Source organism: Leptonychotes weddellii, chromosome 4 (genome assembly GCF_054177405.1).
Source record: "Leptonychotes weddellii isolate Sample4059 chromosome 4, ASM5417740v2, whole genome shotgun sequence".
In the NCBI taxonomy this organism is placed as follows: domain Eukaryota; kingdom Metazoa; phylum Chordata; class Mammalia; order Carnivora; family Phocidae; genus Leptonychotes; species Leptonychotes weddellii.
The window spans coordinates 149,788,431-149,796,614 of record NC_138372.1 but is presented as its reverse complement, the minus strand read 5'-3'; the positions used below and the strand labels follow the sequence as shown (position 1 = coordinate 149,796,614).

General features: G+C 37.9%; 1 long non-coding RNA gene across 1 annotated transcript; it reads left to right on the top strand.

The window, feature by feature from the left end:
- Window positions 1-662: 662 nt before the first annotated feature.
- On the top strand, window positions 663-3,328 carry LOC145720963 (uncharacterized). The gene is made up of 3 exons (XR_014144348.1): window positions 663-799; window positions 1,510-2,615; window positions 3,243-3,328. It is a non-coding gene; the product is annotated as an uncharacterized LOC145720963 (long non-coding RNA).
- The last annotated feature ends 4,856 nt before the right edge of the window (window positions 3,329-8,184 follow it).

The following is an 8,184-nucleotide window of genomic DNA, read 5'->3' as shown; positions in this document are numbered from 1 at the left end:
AATAATTTGCCAACACTTAACAAATTATACACTTTCATTATGTGCAGTTTATTGTACGTCAATTATCGTAAAATAAATCAGTTAAGTAAACAAAAAATTTTGAGTTGCCAGTGAAATATCCAAGTAGACCAGATCAAGATTAGAACAGTAGAACAGTTTGCTTGTTGGACAGAAGAGCCTGCAACTTGGGGGAAGAACTAGATTTACAGTTATTTGGGTTCAGATAACCTTTGAATTAAATGAGAGCATCATGTTGATAAGCCTGAGTTGTGGATTCAGTCAGCCTGAACTTGAACACTGGCTTTGCTACTTACTACCCATGCAACTTAATTTTTTTTTTAATTCTTCATGCCTCACTGTAAATGGGCAGAATGATAATACCAATATCACAAATTCATTACCTTAAGTCCTCAATAAAGGTTGTAGAAATAACAACAGAAAAGTCTTGGGAGTGGATTAGAGCTCACACAGGAAGCAACGCATTAGAGCAGTGTTTCATGGCCCTTTTTTTCACTATTGATGCCCTAAGAAGCCTTTTTGAAGAATTTTTCCTAATCCTTGCCACCTCATGAAATTTTACCACAGTTATACTATATATCTATTTTGCTAGTATGATCTTTGGAGGGCCACATACCTTTGTAATGACCGTGATTTTTTTTTCATCCCCCAAGAATCAGTGTTTACTCCTGTGGGGATAATATTGTGACTCCCCACCCCAAGTTGAGAATGAATGGATTCTTGGAAGATAGAAATTGGATTGTCATATTTAGGATGAAGAGTCGAGGATAAATGGCATAAGGTATGACTGAATTCATTAGGCTTTTTCTAAATAAGCCAAAAACTGTGAAAGAATTAAACCAACTCAGCACTCAACTCAAACCAACTCAAAATAAATGGTACCATTATTAACCTATACGTACATATATAGGTATATTTATATTCTACTGATGCTCTTTAAGTATATTTTGAGATATCATATGTGAAACAATCAAGACAGTGCCTGAAGACAGTCTCAAAGGTGATTTTAGTTGATATGAAGACCACAAGACACCCCTCTCCCAGCACAGCATTACTTAATCTTCTCCCAGGTTCAGCCCCTCCCAACACAACACCGGACCATAATTCCTTTTCTCAACAGATTCTTGTGGGTGTTTATTGTGTGTGAAAATTAAAACATCTCAGTTTTTCACTTCTATAAATAATAACATAATGAATATCTGTATATAATAATTTTTTTTTAAGATTGTATTTATTTGACAGAAAGAGACACAGCAAGAGAGGGAACACAAGCAGGGGGAGTGGGAGAGGGAGAAGCAAGGAGCCCGAGGCGGGGGCTCGATCCCAGGACCCTGGGATCATAACCTGAGCCGAAGGCAGACGCTTAACTACTGAGCCAGCCAGGCGCCCCATATATGTCAATTTTTTTTTAAAAAAAAAGAAAAGTGTAAGTTTTGCTTTTTCTTTTCTTGTTTGTAACCATCCTTCCCCCCCCCCCTTTTTTTTTTCCAGAGTGAGAAAAATCATGATTATTCTGCTTGGAGACCAGGAAACTGGCCAAAAAACTTTTTATATTAAATTCTGTGATAAATGTGCATTCTGCTGTCATGGTCTAGTGGCAGTGAACTACAAATGATATATGGATATGAAAACACCTGCCACTTCTTATGTGCAAAATGTCTCCATAAAGCTCTTTCTGCAGAAATATAGGCAGTGGAATATCTTACACTGATACAGGACCTTTTATTAGAAAAAGCTTGAATTCTTAGCAAACTACAGGTGCAGAAAGATCACATGTATCCACCTTTGAGTGGGCAGGACAATATCTGTTGCTTTGGGACAGAAGAGGAAGAAGTTGGGACCAGGAAGAGACCTAGGGGACAATCTAACCACTTACTCCGCCTTCCCTATGAGTTGTAATCAATTGCTAAAAAAGGCACAAGGAGCCAAACGTTGGTTAAGCATCAGTTTAGTCATCTAAAGTATGAAATTCACTGTTCATCCTGTGTGGGAGGATAATGACTTAGTGTCTAAAAGGAAATGAAGCCATTAGCTTCCCCTTGAATTAAAAATCACCTGCACAAATAAGAGACTTAACCTGCTGAATTACCTGCTCAGCCAGAAGAGAAGATGTTAGAACAGAGATGGTGGAGACCTGGATAATAAGTGAAAAAAAGGCTGTTTCTGTTTTGTCTAGCACAGTTCTCAAAGTGGATCCAAGGACCGCAGCATCAACATCACTTAGAAACCTGTTAGAAAGGCAAATTCTTGGACCCTATCCCCAAAGTACTGAATCAAAAATTCTGGGGAAGGGGCCCAAAAATATGTTTTATGAAGTCTTCCAAATGATTCTGGTGCCCATCAAAATTTGAGTGACTGGTCTACATATAGAGAATAGAAATACAAGACCCATGTGGTCCGTGGGACAGAAAGCCAATCCTGCTTCCTGCATCAGAAGGAAAATTACCCACACCTGGGATCTGGCCTGTGGATATCAGGTTCTCACCAATCAGATGAATTCTCTTTGATTAATGGAGGACGAGTGGGAAGGAGCTCACTTCTTCAGAGGCCAAAGTAGAAAGAAAAGGAAGAAATTGGCTATTGTATCTGAACTTAAGGTAAAGCCAAGCACCTGTTCACCAATAATATGTGAATGCCTAAAGGGGGTCCTCTGTTATGTGGATTTGTTTTTTATCTTCTGGTTACTTTGGCAAGGATTCTGAAAGATGCATAATCTTTTTTTTTTTTTTTGGTTGATAACACCATATTATGTTTAAAACAAACAAACAAAAAAAGCAGGACTATCTCCTGTAGTTTCTTCTAAAGCTTGCTGAAATATCTAAAAAAAATTAGATTACAAAGTCTTCAAAGTTTAGTGTGAAGGTACTTCCTCTGCCAGTGAGAAAGAAAGAAAGAAAAAAAGAATGAAAGAGAGAAACTCATTCTAAAAACATAGAAACCAGGAGGCAGGAATAAGAAAAAACATTAGCCTTGATAAACATGTACATAAATTTTTAAAGACAACCATTTTAAGCCAATATTTGCACATCACTTCCCTATCAAATATTCAACTAGTAGTTTCTTAATAGAATGAATAAATGTTCATTCCATGGTAAAAGTTACTAAAGAACAGTTAAGAAAAAAAATGGAAGACAAGTAAACTGTGAACTTAAAATTGAGTAATACCAAAGGTAATTTTTTTTATAAGGATTTTCCATTTTTTTAAGATTTTTTTTATTTTAAAGGAATCTCTACACCCAATGTGGGACTTGGACTTAGGGCCCCAAGATCAAGAATCTCATGCTCTACCAACTGAGCCAGTCAGGCATCCAAAGGTAATCTTTTTTAACACAGTGTCTTTGTCCATTAGATGATAATAGGAATACTAGTGTGTGTGTGTGTGTGTGTGTGTGTGTGTGTGTGTAGAGGGAGAGGGAGAGAAAGATGCTCAAATAAGTTTGAAAAATAATTTAAGCAAAATTAACAGATTCCTTTTCTGCACAACTCCTCAGAGGCTTCAGATAAATAAACTAATGTGGTTTTTAAATTTCTAAGGTCTGATATGCAGCACTTCTCAAACTTGCTTCCCCTATGGAATCCTTATTTCTCTACATATCTACCATCTCTCATCAGATCCAGCTTAGGAAATGGTGACCCATCTTTGCTGTCTTCATATGTGTTTGTGTCTTTTCAGATTAGTTTATATCAATGTGGAAATTGTACCATTTCCCTGATCATTTGAATTCCCAACTGGGTAATATAGTTATTTAAATAATTGAAAATTAAGTATAAATTTTGTACAACTTATCCATCTGTTATCACATCTGAATTTTTCAGTCTTACTTTTATCCTCCCTTCTTTGCTTTTTGGTTTTAGATTATATGAAATTGATTTTACGTTCCAGTTCAACAAATATTTATGAAATACTTATAATAGGTCCTGAAGTTCAAATGGGGGTAGATGAAATGCAATAATAAAACATATTTCTTAGGAGTTACAACATTTGTAAACCATATCTGGATACAGAACCAGTGCTGAAAAGCATTTTACAGTCAAAATTGTAGAAAAAAATACATTTTATCTGAAACTTCACCATCTACTCTTGAAGTAGGATAACATTTTGTTTAGTATGATGGGTTTTTTTCCTTCTGTACTTCTCCTTTTTACTTCATCCCCTCCAAGTGCATAGTAAACTCATTGCCTCAGGGAAGGAAAACAGTTTGTCAGAAAGTAGGAAAAAGGGTGTCTTAAGGGCTTTTAGTTTACAAATGTGTCAATTCATTAAGGGGATTTTGCTTGAAGCCTATGAAGCAAACAAAAGATGAATTTTCCTGTCCTGGATGGAAGACATATGGAGTAGAGATATTGAGAGGAAAACATGAGAGGGACCTGGAGAGAGGAATCCTGTGCTTGGGAGCCTGTTGGAGTCTAGGGCTGTGGTAAAATCTCAGGAAAGGCTCGGTGGTGTGGCATGTCTGCATAAAAGACCGTTTGGACAGCTTATCAGATATTTTCATGCTCTAGCAGGGCTGGAAGGTAGCAGAATTACTTCAGAGCCATCAGGACATAACTTCAAAGACCGGTGATCTGCAGATCCTAGGAGTTTCAGACTTCATCCTGTCACATCCCTTGGCACCATGTAAAAGTTCAAAAACTAGAAGCCTAAGGAAAGCAGAAACCCCAAAATAACTTTCTACTATACCAGGAAGATGGGAGCTCGTATTAGATTGTCATTAAAAAAAGATTTTGTTTGAATCTGTAGATTGAATTTCATAACTGCTATACCTGACAGGAAATGCCTTTTTGGTACCAGAGAAATTGAATTTTATTTAATAGGCAACATTTAATGGCTGAAATAAAATGCTACCCTTCCCCCCTATAGTCTATAAAAGTTTAAAAAATAAATTTTAAGAAAACAAGGGAAGAAACTCTTAGCTATTATATCATGTTTCAATTGTAATAGATTATCTTCTCTGCCACTTCTGTGATGTTAAGGGTAGAAAAAATCTCGTTCAAAAGAAGTCATGGAAGTCAACACAGAAAGCTCATGATGAGGAAGAGCGCGCAGTCTGGTTGGGCCCCAAGATCATAGTTTTTAATGTCTTAAACTACTTCCTTAGTCCTACTTCAAATGTAAGATATGTGGCCTAAAAGGGGAGATAGAAGCAGAAATATCATCAGCTTGTCATCACGGGTCATAACTTCTTTAGTTAAATCCTTTCCTAAATTGATTCAAGGTTACAACATTCCTTTAAGGAGCTGTTAACAAGGTCCACCTCCATCCCCAAATTTCATTCCCAACTCCATTGGGTTTTGCTACCCAGAAGATTCTTTACACAGAGAAAGAGACAAAGACAAGAAGAGCATCAGAAACTCTTCTTGACATTGATATTGTTGAATGGAAAACAACCAAACAACAATCTTTTCAACTGTGGTTCTCAAATCTGGCTGCATATGAAAATCATTGGAGATTAAAAAAAAATACACTCCTGTTATTACTCAGACTAGGTGTGGCCTTGTGCCTGCATCAACTGAATAAAAGTCTATGTCAGTGATTGCCAGTTGGCTCTTAATCCACATCCTCCCCTCTTTGTGTCCATACAAATGGCTTTAAGGAGCCAGGCACTGTTCTAGACACCAAGGATATGCAAGGGAACAAAGTAACTAAAAATTTCTGCCTTTCTGGAGCTTCTGTTACAGTAGGAACAAAAAGAGAGATAAATAAGTTAGCAAAATATGAAATATGTCAGATGGTAAGAAAAGCTGTGAAGGAAAATAAATTAGAGAAGTTACTTACTTTTATAACTTTATAGATTTTAGATGTAAAAATATTGGGTAAGAAACCCAGTGAAGGCAGGCAGATTTGGTGTGTAAACAGGTTAAATAACTGAACTTACCAGCATAAGGCCATTATCAAAGTCTTGTAGATGCCCTTTAAAATACTTCACCAGGTAAAGTAGTTGGAAGTCTTTGGAATAGGAATGTTGCTTAAAATGTAGCGCCTTGGGATGACAGTGTCTGTAGGAAAGTGTGACACCACTATACCCAGTCTTGGCTTATATTCAAGCTTAGCTTCTCAAAAGGAAGTTTTCTGATTTTCTAGCGTCAATGGGTTGAAGAAAAATCACTGCCAGCTTTTCAAGTAGAAGCATGAACTTAGCCCTGACAAGGGTCAAGTCCTGGGTGGTTGGTGAGGGCAGTGGGAAGACGTGTTGAGTTAATGGCCCTAAACTGTTGGTTAGGCTGGGCCCTAAAGAGAATGGCCTGTGGTCCAATGGGGAGGGAAAAGTTCAGAGACCATTGGCACTGTTATTTTTTTTTATTTAAATTCAATTTAGGGGCGCCTGGGTGGCTCAGTCGGTTAAGCATCTGCCTTCGGCTCAGGTTGTGATCCCAGGGTCCTGGGATCGAGCCCCGCATCGGGCTCCCTGCTCCACGGGAAGCCTGCTTCTCCCTCTCCCACTCCCCCTACTTGTGTTCCCTCTCTCGCTGTGTCTCTCTCTGTCAAATAAATAAATAAAATCTTTAAAAAAAATTCAATTTAATTAACATATAGTGTATTATTAGTGTCAGGGGTAGAATTTAGTGATTCATCAGTTGCATATAACACCCAGTGCTCATTACATAAAGTGCCCTCCTTAATGCCCATCACCCAATTACCCCATTCCCTCACCCACCCTCAGTTTGTTTCCTATAGTTAAAAGTCTCTTATGGTTTGCCTCCCTCTCTGTTTTTAATGTTATTTTATTTCTCCTTTCTTCCCCTATGTTCATCTGTTTTGTTTCCTAAATTCTACATATGAGTGAAATTATGTGGTATTTGTCTTTCTCTGACTGACTTATTTTGCTTAGCGTAATATCCTCTAGTTCCATCCATGTCATTGCAAATGGAAAGATGTCATTCTTTTTGATGGCTGAGTAATATTCCATTTCATAGATAGACAGATAGATGATAGATAGGTAGATAGATAGATGATAGATAATAGATAGGCTGGGCCTTAAGGAGGGTGGTGTGTGTGTGTGTGTGTGTGTGTGTGCGTGTGTTACCACATCTTCTTTAACCATTCATCTGTCAGTGGACATCTGGGCTCTTTCCATAGTTTGGCTATTGTGGACATTGCTGCTATAAACACTGGGGCACGTGTGCCCCTTTGGATCACTATTTTTGTATCCTTTAGATAAATACCTAGTAGTGCAATTGCTGGGTCGTAGGGTAGCTCTATTTTTAACTTCTTGAGGAAACTTCATGCTGTTTTCCAGAGTGGCTACCACAGTTTGCATTCCCACTAACAGTGTAAGAGGGTTCCCCTTTCTCTGCATCCTTGCCAACATCTACTGTTTCCCGAGTTGTTAATTTTAACCACTCTGACCAGTGTCAGATGGTATCTCATTGTGGTTTTGATTTGTATTTCCCTGATGATGAGTGATATTGAGCATTTTTTTCATTTAGCCATTTGCATATCTTCTTTGGAAAAATGTCTGTTCATGTCTTCTGCCTATTTCTTGATTGGATTTTTTATTTTTTGGAGGTCGAGTTCAACAAGTTCTTTATAGATTTTTGGATACTAGCCATTTATCTGATATGTCATTTGTGAATATCTTCTCCCATTCCATAGGTTGCCTTTAGTTTTGTTGATTATTTCCTTTACTGTGCAAAAGCTTTTTATCCTGATGAAGTCCCAATAGTTCATTTTCCCTTTTGTATCCCTTGCCTCCAGAGATGTGTCTAGCAAGAAGTTGCTGCAGCCGAGGTCAAAGAGGCTGCTGCCTGTGTTCTCCTCTAGGATTTTGATGGATTTCTCTCTCACATTTAGATCTTTCATCCAGTTTGAATTTATTTTTGTGTATGCTGTAAGAAAGTGGTCCAGTTTCATTTTTCTGCATGTGGCTGTCCAATTTTCCCAACCCTGTTTGTTGAAGATACTATCTTTTTTACACTGGATATTCTTTCTGTGTCAAAAATTAGTGGGCTCTTAGAGTTGAGGGTCCATTTCTGGGTTCTCTCTTCTGTTCCATTGATCTATGTGTCTGTTTTTGCCGTTGGCACTGGTTTAATTACCCAAGGTAATGGAGTTTCAGTGCCAGTGTTTCAATGTAGTGGCCATTCTTGACATCAAGTTGATGCAGGGATCCCCATTCAGGTTGCAGCTTAACTCTGGAGAAAGTGGAGATCAGAACCCCAGACTGT